This window comes from Pezoporus wallicus, unplaced genomic scaffold (assembly GCF_028554395.1).
Source record: "Pezoporus wallicus isolate ANWC-B61680 ecotype Strahan unplaced genomic scaffold, APGP_CSIRO_Pwel_v1 contig_4191, whole genome shotgun sequence".
NCBI classification, from domain to species: domain Eukaryota; kingdom Metazoa; phylum Chordata; class Aves; order Psittaciformes; family Psittacidae; genus Pezoporus; species Pezoporus wallicus.
In genome coordinates, this window is record NW_026641383.1 from 7,334,556 (window position 1) to 7,360,223 (window position 25,668).

A 25,668-nucleotide genomic window follows, 5' to 3' on the forward strand; every position below is an offset into this window, starting at 1 on the left:
TGGAACTGTTGGAACAAGTCCAGAGGAGGCCACGAGGATGATCAGGGGCTGGAGCACCTCCTGTTTGAAGACAGGCTGAGGAAGTTGGGGCTGTTCAGCCTGGAGAAGAGAAGCTGAGTGGAGACCTCATAGCAGCTTCCAGTATCTGAAGGGGGCCTATAGGGATGCTGGGGAGGGACTCTTCATTAGGGACTGTAGTGATAGGACAAGGGGTAATGGGTTAAAACTTAAACAGGGGAAGTTTAGATTGGATCTAAGGAGGAAATTCTTTCCTGTGAGGGTGGTGAGGCACTGGAATGGGTTGCCCAGGGAGGTTGTGAATGCTCCATCCCTGGCAGTGTTCAAGGCCAGGTTGGACAGAGCCTTGGGTGAGATGGTTTAGTGTGAGGTGTCCCTGCCCATGGCAGGGGGGTTGGAACTGGATGATCTTAAGGTCCTTGCCAACCCAAACCATTCTGTGATTCTATGATTCTTGGAACACCTCAACTAAAGCCATCCACTTTGCAATGAGGCAGGTTCAGTGACCAACTGCTGATCGGACCTGGATCCCAGCTTGATAAAAGAGGGATATGTGGCAGAAAAGTACTCAGCAACACATTTCCAAGCACCTTTTTTCCCAGCTAGATCCTTACCGTTGACTTTACAGGAACAGAAGAATTCAGTTCTCAGGATGTGAGGAGTTAGGATGCATTCCCAGCAACATAGTGATTCTCTTTACGCTGTAACAAATGCATTTCACAGTTGAGGTCCTATGCTTCTTTCCTAATAGAAATGCCAAAAGATCACAGTTATTTTTATTATACAAAGTTAAAGCTCTTTGTATTAAATTCTAATGGAAATTAAGGGAAGCCCCCTACCCCCTGCAGCTCCAGTAGTGCAAAACCTGTCCCCTTTCCCTTTTTCATCTCTCCCAAGTACAGGAAACAAGCAACAAGCCACCTTTCTTTTATATGTTGTAAAAGGCAAAACACTTCAGAGTAAGCCTAGGGACCGGAAAGCAAACTGCTGTACCCTGGCATACATCCACCAGCACATCCACATTTCCTTTGATAAGCACCTTCTCATTTTCCACAACCGAGATTTCTGCTTTTTCCTTTTCTTTGTCCTTTTGAGCTTGGATTTTCACTCTTCCATTTCAGGCAGGCTCTTGAGTCCTCCACTTTAACTCACAAGCTCCCTTGAAGCATGAAATCAGACTACAACTCAGAGAGAGTTATAAAGCAGGTATGTTTATTATGGTGCCAGGTGCAAGGGGGATTGCTCTCCCTAACTTGCACACCGAGGGGTTAAGCAAGGAGATATTTATTACACACAAACATACATATTCATTAGGTTCCCGAGAGAGTGGCAGGACTATTACAATTAGTTTAGGTACTCATTATCATAAGTCCCCTCCCTTTTGATGCTTGCACGCTGCCCTCCGATGGTCGTGGGCAGGGGTCTTGAGGATGAAGTAAGCAGTCTGCCTCATGTGGGCAGGGGTCTTCAAGATGCAGTAAGCAGTCTTCCTCACGGTGCGCTTTTCGCCTTCGGCACAGTTGGATGCCCCAGTAATCACAAAACCAGCTGAAACCAGCCCTATCTGTAAGTTTCTGATAGCTGGCAGAGATTTAGAACAGTGTGACCTTAGTGCAAAATTCACTGCAAGCAGAACAGGACAGGCAGACAAGGAGTATCCCAAGCTAGCAGATGTTCCAGAGGCACTGTCTCCAAACTAACTGATAAGTAGAAGGATGGTGTGAAGTAATTCACTCATTAGAAGGATGGAAAGGAAGAATTCACTCAGGTTAGTAAGACTACTAAATTCTGTTATCACACCACAGACTTACAACACAAACATTGTTCTCTATCTTAGACCTAAGTTAAGTTAAAAGTATTTTAACCCTATGTTTTCCAGACCCTTGCTTTCCTTATATCACCCTCAGCAGAGGGGAAAAGATGCCACATGCTCCATGTTCACTTGGAAAAAGCAGCTCAAATGTTCTCTACTCAGCCCCAAGAGCCTGAACACTGATTTGGAATAGAGAGGTGGAAAGCTGGGTCCTAGTAAGGGCAGGGGGTGCTCTGACTGAAACAAGGATCAGGATTTCACCTGCATCTCTCTGAGAAGTCATTTTAAACCCTGGAAATAAGTTTATAAGCTGGGCATTTCTCACAAGGAAGACTCCAGAATCCCTGCCAGCTCTGGAAAGTGGCTGTACCAAAACTGTGCATTATCTTGTCAACATGCAGAGCTTTCCTTTAGAAACTTCATTAATATTAATGAAATCACATATATGTTCCCCCATCCCTGGATTTGTCCAACCCCAATGCTAATTACATTCTGGAGGAGGAAGCTGCTGGCAGACACCATGAACCACGCCATAAAGCTGAGTGCTTCCCCTCTTTCCCAGCTATGCAGAATACAACAGACCCATCATTCTCCAGATATACAGGAAGGTTTCATGCCCAGGGTGCTCTCCATCTCTCAACTGCAGGTCACTGGAGACTGTAGCTCTTCACAAGTTCTCTTTTGCCTCTCCATTAGGTCTCCTTCCCAACTTCCCTATTCCCCAGCGCTGAAGGGGCATACTCTGCCCAAGAGGTATACTCATTTTCTGTATTATTTAAAGACCATGACATTGGATCATCCTACTGTGATGATTTAAAAGTGTCTGCAACCCTCTGAATTCCTTTAAAATAAGAAATTCCAAGCCTATGTTTAAAAATCCAAGACTGACTTTACGCTTGTTCAAGCCATTCCCTTAAGGAGCAACCGCAATGTAAAGACTAGAGCTCACCTGCACTTAAATTCCTCCCAAATCCTTTAATGGCATAATCAGTGCTGGCAAATGCTTCCTAGACAAGGAGAGCCTGAAGTTCATTTTAGTGTGTGGGTCCCCACAAAGACATAAAGCTCATCAGCTTTTGTACAAATTAAGTTTGTGGTCAGAGGCAAAAAACATCGGTGAATATCCAAGACAGGCTGCCTTTATTCTCATCATATATTTAGCCCATGGAAAAATAGAATATGGAATGGAATGGAATGCTATTTAAGTGAACAGATGTCAGGGAGCTTTTAGGATGATGAAGAGAACTGGTTGCTTCAAAGCAGCGATGGGCAGTGGCTGTACAGTGACAGCATTGTGAACAAAATGGTTTTCTTCATCCCCTCTATCAAAGCTGTAATGTTATGTGTCAGTCACCTCATCAGGAGGTGCAGGACAGTAGATGCATTAGCAGAGGAAGGAATCAATTCAGTCAATAGAGGAATTGATACCTGTCTATAGTTAGAAAACACCTTTTACAGAACAAGCTGTTCTCCTGGATCACTGAGAAAGAAAAGAATTCTATTGAGTTTCTAAATACACAGATACATATATAATTAATATTGTCTAACTGCCAGACATTAAGAGTGTTGTTCCCTTCTTTTATTCTTTCCTTCTCAAGAGTGCATCTAACAGCTATGGGGAAAAGAACAGACATGTCAAAGAGTTATGAATTCTCTGTATGCTGAGCAGAGTGCTGGTATACAAAGCTTAAAGCAGTGAATATAGAGACTGCTCACTCACAGAAGCTATTGAGCAGGAAAACAGGATTCAGTCTTCTCTTTCTGACCCACTGGTGGGTGGGCAGGACAGTGGCTTTCTTGCTTCTCCATCCATAAACTGCAAATACTATTCATCCACATTCCCAATACCCAACAAAATACTGGGCAAAAAGGCCTCACACATGCAGAAGGAGTAACTAGGACATTCCTGGGGAGAGACAGGGCAGTGTCAGCAAAGTCTTGCTGGCCTGGAAGACTGGCTGTCTTCAGAGCAATCTTCACAAGACAGGCCCGGAGGACAGGCCAAGGGGAATGGCTTTAACCTGCCAGAGGGGAGACTGAGATGAGCTCTTAGGCAGAAGCTCTTCCATGTGAGGGTGCTGAGGCGCTGGCACAGGGTGCCCAGAGAAGCTGTGGCTGCTCCATCCCTGGCAGTGTTCAAGGCCAGGTTGGACACAGAGGTTGGAGCAAGCTGCTCTAGTGGAAGGTGTCCTTGCCCACTGCAGGGGGTTGGAGCTGGATGAGCTTTAAGGTTGCTTCCAACCCAAACCTTTCTGTGATTCTATGATTCCAATTGTCCGTGCATCTTGCACTGTGGTTCATATTGCTCAAAAAACCCACACTAGTAGATTCCTTTTGGACCAAGTCAACCAAAAGATGCATCCCAGCCATCACTGGGAGGCTGGTCCTCAGGACTACAGGGCTGGTCTAAAAGCAAAACCCTTGAAACATGCAGATCAAACACGAGGTTGTTGCACTGGGCTCGCCTCTCCAGTCTGCCACCACCGCTAATGGAGATGCAGGTAAAGCCTCCAAGTTCAGACCAAGGGCACTGTGGAGGGCATCCAGCAGGTGGCAATCTGCTGATAGCAGTGACAGCGAAGGGCGAACAGGAGGTCCTGCTTCTGGCACAGGGCTCAAGGTCAAGAGTGTGGGAAGAGGAAGACAGTGCAGGGAGAAAGAATGGTTAAGCTTTATGTTATATACTCATTTTTCTGGGTTTGAGAAGTTCAAACAAAGCAGGCACCAACTGTGCAGAAAGACTTACTTGGTGTCATGGATATTATCTTAATGGTGTAAAAGCACACAATCACAATGGAACATCTAACTTTCACTTCATTTTCACTAACTTTCACCTATTCCTTGAGAAATGTTTGAAGATGGGATTCACAGGGTGAGGCAGACTTAGTGTTATTATTCCAAGTAACAAATAATGAACTATGAGCCTTTTGTAACCACTAACGTCATCAAGAAGTGAAAATGTTGACAAGCAGCTGTGTGTAATGCTTTGAGAGTATCCATTAAAACAGCAAAACAAAATGACCAGCAGACATAATCTATACTATCAATACTACAGGTTCTTCCTTACCCCTTCTCCTTGCCTCAAAGTTAATTAGAAAAGATGTGGTTGTCACAGACCAGACAGGAGCATGACTCCATATAGAAGGGATCAATGACTCCACATAGAAGGGATGAGTGGCTCCATATAGAACTGAATATAGCCATTTCTGCTTAGAGTTCCCTGTCACGAAACACTCTCTAATGTACACTGACAACAGGCACAGGAAATTAAAAGAGAAGGCACAATCCTCTACATCTGAAAGACAAAAGATTCACCTTAGAAAATCAGACTTCTTCATTCTCTTGGTCTAGAGATATCTCATGTTCGCATCTTTTGAGTTCAGCTTCCAGTTCCACAGCCCTTTTCTGCATGTGGTCTCTCTTGCATTGCTGCTTCAGATCCTCTTTGCAGTTTGGACAGTGAACCATGAAGTGCTTCATCTGTGGGTCTTTTTAAGGGGACCTTTGAAGTGGGCAACTAACTTGGATTTGGTTTCCAGTTAGTCTCCCTAGTACTACCAGAAGTAAAACTTCTAAACACTGAACTTTACAGATATACACCTTTTTCTCTACAAAGCATTCCTAGAGTAACAGGGGAAAAAAGTCCAACAATCTTTTCCCTTTATAAGGAAACAGACTTGGAAGCTGCGTAGCTCCTGTGGTGCACGGGTTCATAATCTATCCATCAAATCCATTGGTGCATTGGATTTTAATTGGGAACAAAAATCATGTCAGGGTTTCTAAAGCATTTAGGTGGCTTGTAGTCTGCAATCACCTATATGCTTTTGAAAACTGCTCTCCAGCCTTCCTAACCTTCCACTAACATCTGCTCACCCAGAAGTAGGCGCGTGTGTGTAACTGTACTCATTTCAGCATGTCCTCAACACGATCCCTGCACCATTACACTATGGGTAACCCTTCTGAGATCTTGGGCAAAAAATAAAAGCTTTAGTCCATAAGGCAGGGAGTGAATTTTCCCCTTCAGGCAACTCAAATGTTCAAAATGCCTCCCTCATGACTGGGCATTTCTTACAGCCACATATGTCTCTGCATCTCAAAACACATTAGAGAACATGGTCAAAGGTCTCCTGAAACCAGCTCACAGAGGTGTAAGTACTTCTCCGTTCTCTGCCTGCTGATCCCTCTATCAACTTGCCAGCATATTCCACATCAACAGATGACAGGTAGAAGAGCAAAAGAGGAAAATAACTCTCAATTTTTGAAGAGAAGGTGAGGGAAGCAGCAGGATTTTTGTAACAGATGCAGAGAGGCCATAGAAGCAAAGCAAACCAAAATGAAGAAGCATCAGCAGAATGAAGTTGACTTCTTATGCAGTCTTGTTTCTTGTGACTAGCAAACAGCCTCAGATTTATTTGGTCTTACGGAGCTTTTATAGATTTCAGTTTGTACCAGTAAAAGTCAGAAGCATGAAATTAATAGAATTACACTCTTCAAATGTAGCCCGAGCAGCATGTGAGTGCATGTCCCTGCTTGCTATTTCTCGGAAGAACACGAAGCATATTTACCAGCCACAATTCCATTACAATTAGTTTAATGGAAAAAACTTTGGCTTTACCTTTCTTTCAATCTTCACCTTCCCTTTTGATCTTTGGATTTTCAAGTAACCTCTTTTTGTCTCCCTTAGATTCTTCTGAGCAGAAAGTGCACAGTTTGCCTTCAATTAGAACAGAAATAGCAGAAGATCAATAAAGATTTTCATCAGAAGGAGAATAATAAATCCAATGTGTCTCATGGAACCATAATTTATACTCTCCACAGAGATGATTTTCTACTGATAAATGATCTAAAAGATCTTTTCCAACCTAAACAATTCGATGATTCTGTGATTTAAGGGCTTTAACTGATATTTAACATTTAGCCTCCAACCCAGGATGAGAAATACCCAGTACTACTTCCAGTTTCTGCGTTCAATCTAGTCACACTTCTTGCAACATACAGGGGAAGGAGAACATGTTATGCCTAGTTCAACATTATGCAACTACAATAACCTTTCTCTCATCTTCAAACCCTTAAATAGCAAACTATTACTTACTAGCTATAGGGCAATTAAAGGATGAGACTGGGATAGGAGAAAGCATCATCTCAAAATAGCACTTAGGTGAGAGAGCAAACTCCGCAGAGCTATAGAGAAAAGGAAGGATGCTAAGAGTCCTTCTGGCACACCATTTTTTACCTTGCTGATGGCTCTATCTGTTCTTTAAATCAACAGTGAGTTATTGATTGTGTCACAAATAGCAAACTCCCCTAGAACAGAGGGTTTGAGTAATTGTCCATGGGAGTTAACAATGCTGATGATTGGTTCTATTCATGTTTTCCCATGGAGCAGGCTCTGATTTTTGCCACCTTTATCTATGCTTAATACAAGGTAAAAAATAGTAGCTTTAACTGGATGGAATCACGTGAAAGCTGTAACCAACAGCAGAGACTCCAAGGCTGCCCTTTTGCAAACTCAGGAAGAAACTCCATCATATGCTTGCATATTGCCTATATTTGTCCACATGAGAAATACCCACCTAACTCACTTTTCACTTGTGATGTTTTACAATTAGAAATAAAAGCAGCAGGGGTTAGAGGAAGTCAGGAGGAGTATTCATTTAAACTTAACTCATTTAGATCTACTCTGAATGAAATATTTTAGATTCCATAGAAGTTGAGTGGACCCACCTGGAAAGCCACCTGTCTACCATGAATATATGAGTTTTCATAACCTGCTGCAAAGGCATTGCCAGAAACAGGAAAAAACTACCCACATTATACCTGATGAGCACTGTCTTCATTTAGGGAGCTCTTCATAGTTTGAAGTTTGATCCATCTCACTGCAGAGACCTTGCTTCTTGTACTCAAAAGAAAGGATAAAAAGCAGTTTCCAGGGGAGCTGAGAATATAAAGGATGTAAGTTTTGATACTGAAAAGACTGTTCAACAGCATTTTAGGGAATAGAGAGCAAGGCACTTGCATTTTTTGCATACCCCTTCCAAGCGTTTGTCTAGAGGTTCACCCATATTAGGGAAAAGCAATGGCTGCAGTAATGCTCACAACATAAAACATTAGGATTAGCACACTAAGGGAATCATTTTGGTGCTGGGAATGCTAAAGTGGAGAAGTATGATTTATATTATTATTAGCACTCAGTAGCAAAGTGTTAGCCAGCCCAAGGAAAGGAGCACTTCTTCAGAGAACAAACCAAGTGGTTTGCCATGATCTTCAGTGGATCATCATCCAAGAACCAACTTCTGCTTCCTTAAATAAGATAGCCCAGAAGGTCTTGTACTTGTGACAGTGCCCTGAGTGGGACTGGGCTCCTGCTCACTTCTGTCCAGAAAAGATGCCAAATTACATTATATTTCTGGACTCTGAATCCAAATTGTCATTGCTGTTTGGGAAAGGTTTGCATGTGACAAACTTACCATGATGAATTGCATCTACATAGCAGAAGTACCTCATGACCACTGAGCCTGAAGCTGTGCTGGGAACTATATAGTGTAAAAACAGATCCCAAGAGTTTATAATCCAAGCAATTAAGGCAGAAAAAAATAGATTCTTATTACAAATAAGCCTTATAGGCACAGTATAACAGATTTTAATAAGAACTTATCCATTATTCCACACTGATTTTATCAGTGGTTTTACCTTCTGATCCAGAGAAATACTGCAGTGTGACTAATTCCTCCCAGGGAAGAAGAAAAGGAATTAAGAACAGCACCTTTTAATAGGAACAGTACCTCTTAATCAGAGTTTATTAAAAGTCTTGCTATTCCAAAGTCCAGATACAAAATATACCTGCAGCAACATAGTTTTCAATAAACAAATAGGCATTTTTAAGGCTTCCTTAAATAGATTTTAAGAATACATCCTTGAGGCCAGCAGTATCAAACCCTGTACCAAACTCTGAGGGGTACACTTCTGTGCTTGTAAATCTGAGTTAATTTTCTCTTCAGCTGTCTGGCTTCAAAGACCTACGTGCAATTTAGTCCTTCGATGTGAAATTAAGGAATATGAATAGTTAAAATGAAGGATACATTACGTACAGTTCTGCAATCAAGGAGGAAATCAATGCACCTAATGTCTATAACATAATGTAAAGGATTTCTACAGTCACAAGTGGAAAGCTTGGTATTTCCTGGAATAAAAATTCCCCATAATGTCAAGTTTGTACCTTCAATAAGAGAATAAAAAGTGTCCAGACCAAACGGAATCAATAACCATGCTGGCAAAAACCACCCCAAGTATTAGGTGTTCAGAAGGCACAGAGACATATCGATGATAAAAAGTGATGAGTTTATGTCACTTAAAGTGACAAGGAAGTGTGATAATAAAAGACTTTCCAGCAGTAAAGATGGATGAGCTCCCCCAAAGCACACTGAAAAGAAGATAGAAATACGTTCTTTGCACTTTTAATAGCTCAGCTCAAGGAAAGTAGATTGAAAGCAGGGTGGAGGGAATAGAACTAAGTAGAGATCACAGATAAACAATGAAAGTAAAGAAAAACATGTTTCTAAATTAAGGGAAAACCTTCAAATCCCACATGACTATCTATATGGATAATGGCAGTAAGTGGGACAAAGGCCAGAGAGGGAACATATACCGTGACCCAGGCAGACACAAAACCTAAAGATCTTACATGCTTTTAAAAGCAAGCGCTAGGCAATCTCCATCCCAGGCTTCTAGAACTGACACATGAAGTTACAGATCCAGGAGTAAACAGTGACAATAACTGGGAGGTAGTATAACATGATGAGAGCTGCAAATTACTGCATCTATATTTAAGCAGCAAAGGAGAACATGACAGAGTCAACTGTGGGCCTGTAAACCTAGCCTTGACGACATGCAAAGTTTAAAGGTATAGCTATAGATACACACTTTCGTAAAAATCAAAGATACAAAGTTTAGCAAGAAAAATGAGATCTAATGCAGCACATTTGTAAAAAACAGACATTTGTCTTAGATTAGATCCATTTTATTACCTATATTTAGAACAACCACTTTTCTTATTAGTCTGGACTTAAGAAAAGTACTTCATGTGAGGAGTTAGTTAAAAAGGAGATAAGAATACTATTGTATTGTACACCAAGCCAGGGAAGAGACAACATAGGAAGCATTAGGCTAAGGGAAGGTTGAAAGTGGTTTCTTTTCATAACCTTTCAAATAAATAGAGGCGAGAGGGTGGAAAGAAAAGAGTGCAAACGGCACAGGTCCGGGAAGAGCCCAGAGCTAGAAGACAGCAGCTTTTAGATTTGCTATGGAGTTGCCCAATATCACACAACCATTTAAGAATAAAGGAACAAAACAAAAGAAGAAAACACAATTCCCTGTCCCTTTTAAGTGAGACGACCTGTCAGGTTTTTAACAGCATGTAGATGCCTAACTTCCACACCCTCAAAACACAAAGTGTAACCATTTACAAAGCAGCCATGGGGCCAACACTCCTATTACCTCTATGAAAGCAGATGTTTAAAAGGCTGCAAATATGCCTTACAGGCCACTGGTTATTAGGAGGTACAAGTATTTCCTGTATTTTTCATGTATTCAATCTGAACACATGGGAGCCTGAAGGCCAGTGTTCTTAGACACTGCAATGCAATAAGTTCAGCGAAAATCCTGCCCCTAGAACTGAAATAGGAGTCAGTGCTTCTGAAGTCCTACCCAGCTTTAATGTGATAGTGTTAAAGTACATAATTAAAGAGTTCTGTCCAACAGCTGAGATTCCTGTTTTAAACAGCATCACAGACAAAATAAGATTTCAGTATTAATAGCAATTACTGCTTTTCTGGAAGGATGGAGTGTTAAAACACACACACCAAACTGGCATTTCAAAGTGCCACGAGAAGAGATTTTACATCATTACTACAGCCCATCTGCTAAACACAGAGCAACAGATGATGAGCACAGATCACTCCTGACTTCAGGAAACTTATCCCAACGTTCCTGTATGTTACAGGTTAATCAGGTGACACGCATTACAGACTAGCAGAGGTGAAACGAGGTTAAACCCATGAAGATTGATGTAACGTCCTCATTTAGAGCAATTTATTCTTTTCATTACAATTATATTTGTAGATGCTGAAAGTCCAGACTAGGGCAGGTACTCACATAAGTCAATGCACTAAGAAAGTAGGGTATTTTTGCAGAGATAAGAAAGAACATATGGTCCTTCTTGCCAGCTAAGGGTCCCTTTTAAAACAATTTCCCTCAATCTGATTTGCTTTACAATTACACTAAATCCTGCCATGATTTCTCTCGCAGAATTTGGCTTTCCTCAAGGAAGTGTTTTTTCTTCCCCTGGTTTCTGCCTTCATTATTGATTTTTAGATAATCCTTGAGTTACTAGAGAAAGGTTTTGGCACGTTTCCCTCGAGGCCTGCAGATGCCTCTTACCCTTATCAATAGAGCATCCTTTCACCCCCTTAGCTACCATCCTCAGTTACTGTTTGACTATGCATGTATTCTGCTCAGGGACCAGCAGGGAGAACATTCAATATCCTCTCTGTGACAAACAAGAAAGGCAACAGCTGCTGGGCCTCAGCAGAGGGGCTGCTCAGGGAACCTGTCCCAGAGAGAAGTCTGCCTGGACCCACTGCAGAGAACTAAGGAAGTCCCCTCCCCATGGCAAAACGTGAGAGGAGGAATTTGGACCATTTTGTCCTCTCCTTACTGGAAGGAGATTATTTGAAAACCCCTTTTAACCACTGCAGAACTGCAATCAAAAAAGTGCTTTCATTGACATCTCTGACACAGAGAGGTCATGTCAGAGAAGGGGAGTGCTTTTGTTAGAGAAATAAGACTAAATATTCTGTTAACTCATAGAAATCACAGCCCTGAAGACAGGGCTGCTGCTTTCTGAGAACTGACTGATGGGCTGAATTGAGAAGAGAAGCTTAAAGGAGCTTGTTAGAGCTATCAGTGTGAAATTCAGAGCTAATACCTGGCAAGGGCTGCCTGGCTTGTGTGGGGCTTGGCCATGGATGTTGCTCCAGCAACTGGGAGATCCAGGGGTACTTACTACAGGGGGTTGCTATGTGACCATCACTGCCAACTTTGTTAGGTGAGAACAGCCTAATAAAACAAGTTAAATAACTTGGTTTAGTGTTTGCTGGTGGCTTTTTTCTTTTATTTCAGGTTTTCTTTGTGCGTTGTTTTGGGGTTTTCTTCCCCCCTTTTTTGTTTGTTTGAGAAAAACATCAAGTCTGGATTTTATTTCATTTTTAAGACAAAGAAGGAAGAATTGAATTATAGCCCCCAAATTTTCCTCCAAGTGAATGCCAAATCTCAGAAAACACAAAGCAAATACAAGGATGCCAAGGCCCATTAAACAGAATTCAAACATCTTCCCTTTTCTGGGAGGGGGGCTGGCAGTCATTGCCAGTGCAGTGTTAGGAGTGGCAGTCCTAACATTGGCATGTCAGGAAAATGGGGTATATACACTTCACAGTGAAGACAGGGAGAGAGACTGAGCGGCTACAGAGCTCCTTTGAAAAAGGAGTTGTGCCTTATCTCCCAAACTGGGTAACACAGCTCCCTTTAAAAGGAGCTGCGCTCCCCTTAGGCTCCAATTGCTCCAGCTGCCACTCAGGGAAAGGGACAGAAATGCTGAGGGTTAAAAGCTGCCCCCCTCCCTCCCTCCATCCCAAGCAATCAGGAGATGAGATGACACAAACTCAGACGATGGCCCTAAGCCAGCCCCTTAAAAGGAAGCCAGGAGTGTTTAAGGAAGATCGCTGGAGCTGGGATCTGGCTGGGGCCCATCTCTCCCCGACAGCAGCCGCTGCAGTCCCAGGGCTGCAGGAGCTGCTCTGCACTGCAGGGAAAAGGGAATGCCGGGCTGTTCTCATGCTGGGCGGATCTAACACTTTCTACCAGTCATTTTGCTGGCTCTGTTCTTGTCCCAGCTTGCTCAGGTTCAGCAAGGCCGGGACAGAGCTAGATTGGAGCTGAGCAAATAAATACCCTTGCAATGCAGAGCTCCTTTGTTCCAAGAGGAGGAAAACTGCTGGTTTTCCACTAGTAGCGGTACACCCAAGTGTGGGCTGCTATATGTCTGATCATGACTGATTAGAGTTGAGTGTAATGGAAAGTGGAAGCCTTTTGTTTTGGGGCTGATTGATTTATGATCATTAAATAGGTGCTAGTCACATAGAATCACAGAATAGTTTGGGTTGGAAAGGACCTTAAGATCATCCAGTTCCAACCCCCCTGCCATGGGCAGGGATGCCTCACACTAGACCATGTCACCCAAGGTTTTGCCCCCTTCCTGCACAGAAACTCACTGTATGACAAACTCACATTACTCAATTGTTACTACAACTGCATACAGTTACCTGGCAATAAGCATGTGGAAGTGGCCAAGGGCTCAGCAGAAGAACCTGAACTAGCTGGTTGCTGGGATGCTGTCGCAAGTGATTGAGCCAGCTGAGATCAGTGGAATTCCGATTGCTGCTTCTCTGTGGATTCACATGAAAAAAGGGAATAAAGAAAGTAAACCACAGAAAACAACCCAAACCAAAGCCAAAAAGAAAAGGAAATCAAGCAGGCATTTCCCCCCATACTAAAAGTCTTTGTTAAATTGTATTTCAACAATTGAGCATTTCAAGCAATTGAAACAACAAAACAATCACTGGTGCATGGAGATGTGTTTGACTAAATCAAGTGGAGTTTTCTACCCAAGATACAAACCTCTGGCACCCTGGGGATCACAAACAGAAGGCTGACAGATTTAACTCTTGCAGCACAAGCGGTTTTCCTGGAACATGATACCAATAGGACTGAAACCTGATCACAGTGTGACTTTCATACTCTAGAATGTGAATCCCGTTACTACCACAGACACTCTCAACACCAGTACTTAAAGTGACAATTCGTTTCTATAGCAGATCTGTTAAAAAAGTCTCCTATGCGAAGAGGCTCTTGGTTTATTTATAGGCAAACCAGCTGTTTTCGGCATTCCATGATTTAGGCTGAGGTCTGCTCTGAGTCCTGCATGTACCGAGAGAGCCTGGTACAGAGTTACCTTGTGTGGAAGCAAACTGTGTTGCTCCTTTCCAAAGCAGTGAACAGCATCTCTGTCACTGCAGACTGGCACCTCCTATGGAACACAGCTTTACTGGGGATTGGCTTTAACCACAAGAAGAGCAATAGTTTTTGATGGTGGTGGCAGACTAAGCCAGGTCTGGAACTCTGTTTTCCAACATGAACTAACCCGAGTGAAGAGGGAGCTCTCGCAGCAGCTTTCCTCCCAGTTGCCCCCCTGAAATGCTCAATTAATATATAACAAGCAAATAACAGCCTCTAGTCAAATCAGCCCATTCATCTGGATAAGAAGATAGGTTCCTGATCCACACACTGAAATGATTCTGCTTCTATCACCCATGTACCCAAATGCAGTACTTTTCTACTACTGCTCGCTTTCACCTATGCTATTACATTGTTAGGTGCAGCACATCCTGCTGTACATCTGCCACTTTATAACTTAAATATAAAGTATTCCATACTTTTGTTAGTTGATTACATGAATGTGTATCAGTATAAATAGGCAACCCCCCCCATGTTGTTGCATATATAAGTCCCTCCTTTGTAAAGATCCACAGGTGATGATTACTTTTTCATGTTACCTATATTTGTTCTGAAGGGATAATATTCATCGTGACTAGAAGTTTCCAGCTCTGTCTAAACATTCATTCCTACATGGATTCACTCTCTTAAAACATAGCACTGAAACAGCCCACACTTCAGCCCTCTTACACTTTTAAGTTAATATCCTTTTAGATGAGTTTTTGCATCATTTATTTAGATTCATTATTGCTTTTTTCTCTTAAAAGCCACTTCATTTAACGTAGCTACCCCTTAATTTATATTAGGAGGTATGTCCTGTTCTGGCATCATTATCAACATTACCAGCAGCAGCCAATATTTGCAATCCCATGCTGGAGGAGAAATCAATGCCATTCTTACATTGCTTTGCTTTATACGCATACAGACAACAGAGAGTCAAATAAACATAAGCAAGCAATTCCTTCTCCCAGGAATTCCAGTCTCATACCTTTGCCTGGTTCCCAAGGGCCAAATGTCAATCAAGAACAGAGTCAAGACTGAGACAGAACAAGACTTCCTCCTCCTAACAGAATTTCAGACTGAACCTCTGAGTTATGAATCATGGAATGGTTTGGGTTGGAAGGGACGAAATAATCCCAAATGAACGGTCAGCACAAAACATCTTCCCAACAGAGGACTTTTACACAAATACTATATAAAAGAATTAAAGACTGGTTTCTGGTCATCACGATTTGGGCTCTCCAAAAACACTTGCAATACTCATCGATCCAGTTAAATCTTCCCTGAGTTTACAGGGGCACATAAAACACGTGCAAAGAACCACAGAATGATACATGCACACACTCTGGTATTAACATGGATTTAAACAATCAGTTTAATGAAACCAGGCAAGTTTAAGCACAGACAAGCCCTGCAGTGTGTTTCTACTGAACACATGTTAGAAAAAGACTTGGGGAGGGGGGGGAGCCCACTGAGTTTTAACTCTTTTTTTCCCCCTTCATTGGCCAAACACACTCATCCTGCTGCTGAGATGGTGTGTTTTGTGCTGAGCCATTCAAATATTGCACAGTAGCTGTTGAACGGGTTTGCTGTAGGCGTTTTCCTATGACATGTAGTAGCTTCCTACATGTATCCTTCACTACTACTCATGGCCTTCTTGCTTTGAGAGCCAGCAGGTGCTTTAACTACTGGCTGAGCTAAGCCTGTATTGAGTCGAACTGTAGACTGAAGCAGTCCCCAGTTGGCTCCAGAACTGATAGAACAGGCATACAACTGACAGCCAGACTTTCACAGCCCTCCCCTTATGTTCTGAGTGAACATAAACCATGTGAAGTGTAGAATATGGCCCCAAGGTTTGTAAACCACAGCCTAATCACATGTAGTATATCCAAATGGGAGCTCTGTGTGTCGTTGTCTTCTCTTTGCTTTCTCAAAAGCTGTAACCAACTACTTGGCTCTATTTTCATGCAAGGCTGCCAGTTTCTATAAAGGGACTCAAAACCTGGCAATCAGCATGCAGAATTCTGGTTGCAATATCTCTGCTTTGCTGTCTGGTTTTGTAGACACTCATTTCAACTGCTTGCAAGCCAAGGGTATTTTCCTTCGGTTAGCTATTCCATCTTAAACTGTATATAAGATAAATGCCTTCAGAAAAGATTCCAGCTATCCCTTAGGTGATTTGTACAACATGAAAGAGACTTAAAAAGAGAGTTTTTCTCTCTGTCATTGCCAGATTTGCAAGTCAGTATTCTGCACACAGAAAACATGCTAATTTATTCAGTTCTCTTATCTTCCTCCTTTCACTCGGCTGATGCACGGCATGCCAAGTTCACAGTGCTTCCCTAATGATGCACTGCTGCTCACTTACTCTTCCAAAGGGAACATTCTCCACGTCTATTTAGCAAGATGGCTTTTAAAAATAGGAACACAAAATCTAGTGCTAAGATCAGGATAATTATGGGGGATAGAGCAGGTGCAAGTGTTCTCTTACGCAGCATTTTCTGATGATACGACAAAGAAAAAGTTTACTTGCCAAGGGCCCAGAGGAAGTTTTCAGTGTACTTCTGTCGTACAGCTTGTGAGAACGATAGCAAACAGCCTCCTGTAAACAGGCACGGCCAAGTAAGTGGAAGTGTAATTTCTGAGTGATGCTCGTCTGTTTGATAACATCTTCACTCCAAAATCCACCAGGCTCCTGTCAGATAACAACTGAGATTTGCATCACAGAGATCATGGCTTGAATTTAGAGCATTTAGGCTCCTAATTTCTCCCAGGTCTAGAAGTCAGGACCTTAATTCCTTCCTGAGGCTGTTGCTACAAGATCTTCAAAAGCTACTGCTTCAGTCACTACCTGAAGGGAACAGCCAGCCAGGAGCAAAGCCACAAGCTTCTCTTTGGTATGACATAGCATAGGAGGGACTAAGAGTTCCCGTGATGGATCTACCACTCAAAGGGGACCTTTCACCACTTTACACTTGCCCGTGAGGTCTGTAAATTCACCTCAGTGGTTTCTGGATATGGCAACCAAAATCCCCTTCATCCTCTGAGTACTAGGAAATGTTTTTTATTCCATTTCAAAAGGCCAAATTATACCAGACAAGACTGAGCTTTCTGAAGAGGCCCAGAAAGGTGCCTGTGCCTCCTTAGCTGCACATTGTCCCCAGATTTCCCACTTTAATCCATCTCCTGCTGTTACAGGATCCCCAGTTGAAGACAGGAAATTTAAAGACAGCAGAAGTGTGACAAGTGGGAATAAATTCAGAGAAAACACACCTCAATTTAATCTGTGATGTACTGAAATCTGGAGTGGGGACCAGACACATAACCTTGCATGCATACATAGCTCTGTACTTTGATGGCATGATGATTCCAGAAGTCAGCTCACAGTGTTTATATGCTAAAATATCATGTATGAGAAATGTGTTACTGTTTAATTTGCATTTTTTCCCTCTTCCCTGGTGCTGAATACATAAGAGAGGTTTGAAGATCAGCTTTCATTTAATGTCCCATCACAGGAATTTTGCCATATTACTGAATTCAACACATTAATGGGGTGGTTGGTTGGTCCTGTCGAATCGCCCCAAAGTCGGTCTAAGGACTGAGGTTAGATATAAGGAAGAAGTTCTTTACTGTGAGGGTGCTGAGGCACTGGTACAGGGTGCCCAGAGAAGCTGTGGCTGACCCATCCCTGGCAGTGTTCAGGGGGCTTGGATCAACCTGCTCTAGTGGAAGGTGACCCTGCCCATGACAGGGGGTTGGAACTGGATGAGCTTTAAGGTCCCTTCCAACCCAAACCAGTCTGTGACTCTACGTGTGTTTTATGCAGGAACAGACACAGGTTTTTGACATAAGACAGGGATGCAACCTCTGCTTTTAATGAAAAGACAGGATCCAGTTTTATATTTAAGTTCTGGCCATTTGGTGAGTATACCAGATCCATCAGAATCCTATCTGTTTCAATCCTGACAGGATTTCTGTCATATGCACCATCTGTGATCAGATACCCCTGCAACTCCTTTCCAGTGCTGTAAAGCTGTAGCTCAACAAGCCATGCTTAAACCTCTCCACTTCCAAGTGATGCTCTCTTGACTGGTAACTGGGTAACTAGATGATCTTAAGGTGCTTTCCAACCCTAACCATTTTGTGATTCTAACTCCATGCCATTCATCTGTCTCAGTCAGGAAAAACTCTGTCTTTGCTACAGCAAGATGCAATCCAGCCCTAGCTGTATGCTAGTCTTTGTGCTGGCTGTACTGCTCACCTGATATCCCTCCAGGGACCTAGTTCAGGAAACTAAATGATCAGAAACAAGTGCCACAAGAATCTTGCTTTCAGTTAGCTCGCTAAATTGTCCCATTCTTCTTCCAGAGCTAGCATGAGGCAGGGGATGAGCTCTTTCAGGGGCACTCAGTCATCCACATATCCATATACAGCTATCATGCAAAATGATATAATATAGCAGCACTCATACCTTGAACCCTTCCAAGGTCATCTACCACTTTCAAAAGGCAATACACCAGATAAAGTTACCTTATGCATTCCCTCAAATGTAAGTGCAGCTTAATTTTGTCCTGTCTCGGTGTGCACTACAAACACCAGGGCTGAAAGTATTTGAGGGTGCTCCATAGGTGCCATCGAATTTGTCACACTGTTCAAAAGGCTCACAGACAGCAATAAAGAGCAAAAGGTTCCAGCAAAAGAAACCTGGGAAAGGGAAAACTTTTGCCTACTGAAGTCGAAAGTATTTTACCATCAAATAATAAAGGTGTTATTTCCAAATTACAGAGCAGTACTTCAGAAATCAGTAAAAATGCCATAAAACACTACTAGAAAGCAAAAAATAGAAGTTTTCCCCTTGTCAACGGTGGGTATAAGTCATTCACACAGCTTTCCCTTCTAGCCTCTCCCTTACATTGTTATTTTCAAAGACCTCAAAAACCTTCTTGCTTAACATTCTAGGAACAGACATCTCAGCTATTATAGCACAATAAACCACCAAATCTAAATCAAGCTCAACTGCATGTATTTTACTATCAGGAAGCCTTGGGTGACATGGTCTAGGGTGAGGCATCCCTGCCCATGGTAGGGGGTTGGAACTGGATGATCTTGAGGTCCTTTCCAACCCAAACCACTTTAGGATTCTATGACAATGCTGCAAGCTAACACTGTAGAAGCAAGTTTTGGAACTAAGACAATGCCATTTGTGACCAGTTAATAAATATAACCTAATTATTTGGAATGCAATCTGTCTTGCTGGACTTTTTCCCTTGTATCAAGTATTAGATCCTAGTATCATTCAAGCTAAACAAAATGCTCTATAATGGTCTCAAGCTATATATTATTTGAAATGACAGAATGACTTAGGCACATCAGTGATTTTCTAATTCCTTGTACTTAAAATATTCTGTTGAACTCCCCAGAATGCAGGGAGTTTGAGAGATGCTGTATTTACTAATGCTGACACAAAGGCAAAAAGCCAAAGCCACCGCCTCTAGACTGCAGAAGGTCAAACAAGAATACATGCAGCCAAGAGTTAGCCCAGATATTTGGAACTAGATGATGTGTAACCAAATCTTAGCCCCATTATAGTCACTATAACACAACTCTCATTGACTGTCTTCAGCAGGTACAGGGAGCTCATCTTTCCTCCAAACCCATCCTGCTTCAGGCACTAAACACCCCAATTCCAGAACTGCAAAATACACGATCTCAAATCCAGCAAAGCAAATAGCTAAATGCTTTTGCAGGACTGCTCTGCTTAATGTTGGCAGCCAGCATGCCTGGAGTATCAGCCACTTCTCACTCTCTTTCATTTCCTTATTTGACTTTGCTGACCCCAATTGTGATATGGTGAATCACATCTTGTCCCCAGGCACTTCAGTTCCACCCAGTCCTGCTCACACAGGCATCCCTATTGAGGCTGGTGGATTTATTTAGAGGCATAAGAGCTCAAAGAGGTTTTGCACCTTTCCAATAAGAAGAGATTCACAGTAACCTGCAGTTAATGTCTGATCAGCAAGACAATTCTGAAGTTCCCAGCCTGCTTCAGAGATGCTGTGAACTTGATTGATCTTCTGTTGGAAACCTGAAAAGTTTGTAGAATTAGTTCTACTCAGCTGTGAAGACAGCCAATGGACAGAACTGACCCCAAGAACCTATCAGAGTCCAGTTTCAAAGGAACTCACAATTATTACTACATCAACAACAAATACAGAACATGAGTTTAACAAGCATTGCATTGAAATAACCTGTTAAACATCAGTAGGCAGGCAGTAATCAGTGGCTCGAAGTGGTGTTTTCTCCTTCTAACACATCCAGTGGAAGCTTGAAATGATTTTGCTTCCTGGACAGTGTTTAAAAATAACAGTAAAGGAAAAATACCTTGATTCCTCAGCACCAAGTGCTTCAGGTTGTTCACAAATAATTGATAAAGCCCAACAACCCAGCACCATACCTTCTGACTGCTTCCAAGCAGTTAATGCCAACACTTACAGAAGCTTCTTCTTGGAGCTTTTTTTTTGTCATATATAATCTGTTGTTGTTACTTGCTTTAGACGCTCAGACAGAAGTGCCATGTATGTAAAAAAGATTAGCTAAATAAATTGAGGTGTTCAAAGTGACGGATGCCACTGAACGTTTGGGTGTAGAGGACCAGCACATGCTCACAGAGCTATTTAGTATCCTTACTGTCACCTACAGCATTATTGTGCTCCTCTATTCTAGAGTGCCTGCTACACCATAAACACTCAAAAGAACAACTGACAATATAAAGTATTTCCCCAAACAGGTGTTATTCCAACCATTCAGAATTCCTTCACAGACCATCCAAATGCATCTCTCTGCTTTAAAACAGAAACTAATGTTTTCCAGAAGTGCTTCAGTGACGAGAGGAGAATGATGTCCCTCCAAAGCGGCTTAAGCCTTTCAGCAGATAGTGTTCAGTTAAAACACAGCAGAAAGGACAACATATACAATGATCTTTACTTCGTTGCTGTTCTTCTTACAGAACATTGGTCCCATCTAAAAGGGAACAGTCAGGTTTGCACTAAAGGCTTAATACCTCACATTAAACTAGGATAAATTACACTGCCTGCCAAGCAGCCACAGACAAAGGGAGTCTGAGCAATGGCTATCACCAAACAAACCCAAAAGGGCATGCTGGCAAACTGCTGCCCTTGTTCAGGAAGGAGAGCAGTGGGGATGGCAGCTTCTCCAACCTCACTTCTATCAGAAGCCCAGTACAAAACACACTGAGACTATGGGAAATGATGCTGATGTTTTGGGGCTTGGGATCAACCCAGTGAGAATGAATTATGGAGGAGTTGTTGGACCATGACTTCAGTTAAACAGGGCCAGGTAAATGCTCCCAGGCTGTTGTGGTGACTCCTCACCTGCAAAAACCTCTGCCAGAGACAATAAAGAGAAGACTGGTCTGCTTCCACAGCCACATGTCATAGAATCATGGCATGGTTTGGGTTGGAAGGGACCTTAAAGCTCGTCCAGTTCCAACCCCCTGCCATGGGTAGGGACACATTCCACTAGAGCAGCTTGCTCCAAGCCCCATCCAACCTGGCCTTGAACACTGCCAGGGATGGGGCACAAAGAGGGAATCCCTGTTGCTGTATAGATATCCTCATAGCCTACCCTAGCACTCAGTTAGAGAGCAAATACACCTTACTTCATTATGCTATCTAGAAACAAAATAACAACGTTCATGCAGCCTAAACCAGAGCAACACTTGTAATTTGTGGCATTTCAACACAATAGACTTATTGCCAGGCACTGAGCTGTATGGCAGAGAGCTGGAGCCCAGCATCCCTGACACTCCAGGATGCAGCACCATAGGCAGAAGAAATCTGTGCGGGACAGCCCATCCCTCTATGCCAGAGCTGCTGTGGGGGAGAGGGAAGAATTTGCTACGATGGTCCAGGGGACTGAAGGGCAATTCAAAAGCAGAAAGATTAAATAGCTTGTTTGTGACTTGACAACTCAGTAGAGCAATCAGACCAGCATCAACCCATTATCCTATTCTGCAGCAACATCTGCTTGTGACAAGAAGATATATATTGCAAGCTATGATGAGCAGTGTTTGCATTATCCTTGCCAAATTAAAAAGATAAGACAGAGAGCAAAGAAAGCCGTCCCTGATGAGAATAAATCTCTTAAAGATGGACATTTCAAGGCCTGCATTCTCCCATCACCACCCAGCATTCTGGAATAGATGTCATGGTGCATCAAAGAAGCATTTGCTTGAGACCAGCAGTCACCAGCATGTCTTGTATGTGACCACAATGCTGAGAAATGGGAGGTACTGCAGGCAAAAGAGAGTTCACATAGTTTTGCATGGAAGGCTAACAAATAAGAGCTGGGCACATCCTTGTCATGAAGCAGGCAGGACCTTAAATTGCATTTGTCCTCAGTGTATACATATGCTTTTTAGGTCCAAAGAAAACAACCAATATATATACTTGTCAGCAGTTTTAAGGCTAGAAGACTTGAGAATAACTAAACCAGATGATACAGGGTGGATACTACTAATTGGTGTAAATGTCCAAATTCACATCTTTCTTCACCTGAATAAAGCCTGCCTAACAGTTAGTAATGAGTCAAAAACATTGCAAGGTTTGCTCCTCCCAAACGTTGCTTTAAGAGTGGTTGACAAACACCCATTTAAGCTGTTGCTGGCAAATGTATTTTCTCCAGATGCTCTGCTTATTTTCTGAATAAGCTCTTAAAAACAAACAGAAAGGGCTATATTTTAAGGATGAATAAATAAGCCATTATTATTCTCATACAGTGTTCTTATATCCCACTGATGAGGGTAAAAGCCCAATAATTTCCATGGAGGAGGAAGAGAACTAATAATACACTTTTCAGCACTTACCATGAACATCATTTTTATTGTAGTGATGGAGAAAAGCAGCAGATTTCAGAGCACATAATGGAAGGCAATTTCAAAATCTGTTGAAAAAGGGCTGATGTACACAGATATTTGTAAGCACTTCCTCAGTAGCATCAAGTCATTCCACTCAAAAGAGCAGATCCCCCTTCCCTAGCAGATCCAATTCCCTAGATCATCTTCACTGTATGTCACATACTTGCTCTAAGGCCAGGAACCTTTCTACTGGGGGTAGAGTTGTAAGTGAAAGTTTGTCTTACCTGTCCTAAGTTCACAAGTAAATTCAGGTAATGATTGTTGGAATCATCTCCTCATGAAACCACATGAAGATATCCCCATTTGCTTTCAGATTTCACCAGGGATATTCTAAGACTGGCCCTGTTGCCACTGAGGAAGAAAATACACTATCACTCTGCGGTTCAGATGCTACAAAGCTGAGCACTGAGAGCAGGAGTAACGTATCTGCAGGAAGAGCTGGAGGTCGGGTGCAACTAAAACTAGTTCTAACCCACCCGTTCCTCCCACGACTGCATCTTTCATGGAAGGTCCTGTGGAATGAGGAAGAACACAACAGAGAAAAACAGGTGCCAAGAAAACAAAGACATATGGGCATATTCTTACTTTTCAAGCATTCTACCACACATCAGACCTAAAAAGCATTCCTCACCCCCACTGCAGCTCTTCCTACCAATGCAATCACAAGTCTTACCTTCCTGAAGATTAACTGCGCAGCACAGCTGCAGCCTGAACCCACAGCACCCTCCCAGACAGGGGTCTCTGCTTACCACTGAGCAATGCAACAGCTTGATTGTCCTGTCCCTCCTTTGGAGCAGACTGAAGGTAGCAAAGTTCTGTGTAAACTCCTACAGTAAACACAACTGCTCATTGCAGGCTTGGTAAATTACAGATTGGTGAAATGGTAGAGACAGCAACAGAAGTAATAGTTATGGAAAAGTGTCAGGGGAAACAAATCTTAAAGGCCATAGAAAAAGTGGGGGTTTTTTTGTTTTTTTTTTTTTTTAATCTGAAATTTATCTATGAACATGCACAACTCAAAAATGAAACCACTCTGAACTACTTTCACATTTTCTCACCCAGGAATTTCTGTTACAGCTGTATCAGTTATAGCTGCAAATGTTCAGAGAATGAAAAATCACGCAGCTTTAATCAAATTCCTGTGCATGGGTACTCACCAAGGGACAATCCAAAGCACGTGGAAAGTACACAGTCTGTCTTTGATGGATCTCTTCAGATAAGGACAGCAGTGAATTAAAGATATAAGTCCCTCACTGCAATAGGGATTGCTCCCTGCAGGCAGAAACAAGTCTCACTGTGGACAACAAGATCCAATTGCTGCCAGCTCCAGGGTTTTGCAGCTACTAGCAGGACAAGGATGGCTCCTCTGCAGGCAGGAAATGGGGCTGGGACACTGCAGCCCCCAAGAAAAGGTGAAGACCTGGTGCTGCTTGCCTTATGTGGAGAGGAGGGGAATTCACTCAGCAACACTGAGCCTCCTTCTCCAGTTATCATCCCTTCATTCCCCCTGTCTCACCAGGTCAGGGATATGTCCCTGGGACAGGGGGATAACTTGTGGCTCCTCCTGGTATCCACCATATGCAGGGACAGGCAAAAGCACAGGGGCAGTGTCAGACCACACGGTGAAGCCCTCCCCAGGCATGTCCAGCTACTGGCATTTGGGAATCAGATCATCCTGAGTTTATGACTGTGGCCATGGAGGTATGCGGACAGAGGAGGCAAAAGGGATTAGAGATGGAATGAGATAAAACTAAGATTGAGCAATAAAAGAAAAGAACAAAAAAGGAAAACTGAAGAGGAAAACAGATGAAAGAGCAAAATCAGGAGTGCCCAAACTGAAGGCAGAGGAGAATAAATATGAGGATGAGTGAAAACGCAGACTCTGGAAAAGACTAGAGCACCACAAAAGGAAACAGTAGGTCAGAGAAAGAGCAGACATGGGAAAGTCATGGTTTTGTTCAAGTTTTACTGAAACTTTGGTTTTCTACAATGACCTTGGTCACAGCAGCAAAACAAAAACAAAACAGGAAATTCCACAGCTGTCCGATTCAAAAATATACAGAAGAAAAGGGAAATGACAAAAATTGGAATAATTTTGGCAGAAATTCAAGTGGAAAAACTGAGTCCAGTTGACATTGTCATTTTTAGAAACAATGATTTTCCTTTAAAATTCTCTTTGGGAGGTTTTTCTTCTGGGTCCTTTATGTTAATTGTTGGGAGAACATCTTGCATTTACATGCTTGATCAAACACTAGGGCTTTCTATCACTTAAAACCAGTTGTTAATACTGTAATAGTAGTTGTGTTTCAGTATTTGGTAACTTAAAACTTCAAAATCTCAGTGAACTCCCTCTACACTGAATGCATGACAGCATCTGTCAGCCTGAATTAATTTAGACCCAGGCAACACTGACTTCAAGTTTATGCACAGGGCACGGTACACACTCAGGCAAACAGCATGGAACGTGCTTTCAGCTGTATTTGACTGTAGAGGCACATAAAACACAATAACATTACAATATTTTTCTTCCCCTTCATCTAAATCAAAGGCAAAAGTCAATAAGATCATGCCTGAGGTTTTGCAAAAAGAAAATCCAGGAAAGTAAATGTTCTGAGTGTTTCAACATCAATCATACTTTAATGAATGGATGTAAGAAAATATGTGTCTTTATGCATGCATGTGTGCATAACACCTAGTCCAAAGCTATTCAAAGGAAACAGCATCTTTATAAATACCAAACGTTTCAAATCTGAACTAGAATGTTGTCTGTCACAACTACTAGCATCATCTTGTATAT

At 42.3% G+C, this 25,668-nt stretch overlaps 1 long non-coding RNA gene across 1 annotated transcript in view; it reads right to left on the reverse strand.

The window, feature by feature from the left end:
- Window positions 1-8,027: 8,027 nt before the first annotated feature.
- The window catches only part of LOC130606808 (uncharacterized), a 28,646-nt gene continuing 11,005 nt past the window's right edge, over window positions 8,028-25,668 (reverse strand). The window contains exons 3-4 of the long non-coding RNA XR_008974059.1: window positions 13,207-13,329; window positions 8,028-8,203 (exon numbers count right to left, since the gene is read on the reverse strand). This is a non-coding gene — a long non-coding RNA (uncharacterized LOC130606808). The remainder of the gene's footprint in view (window positions 8,204-13,206; window positions 13,330-25,668) is intronic.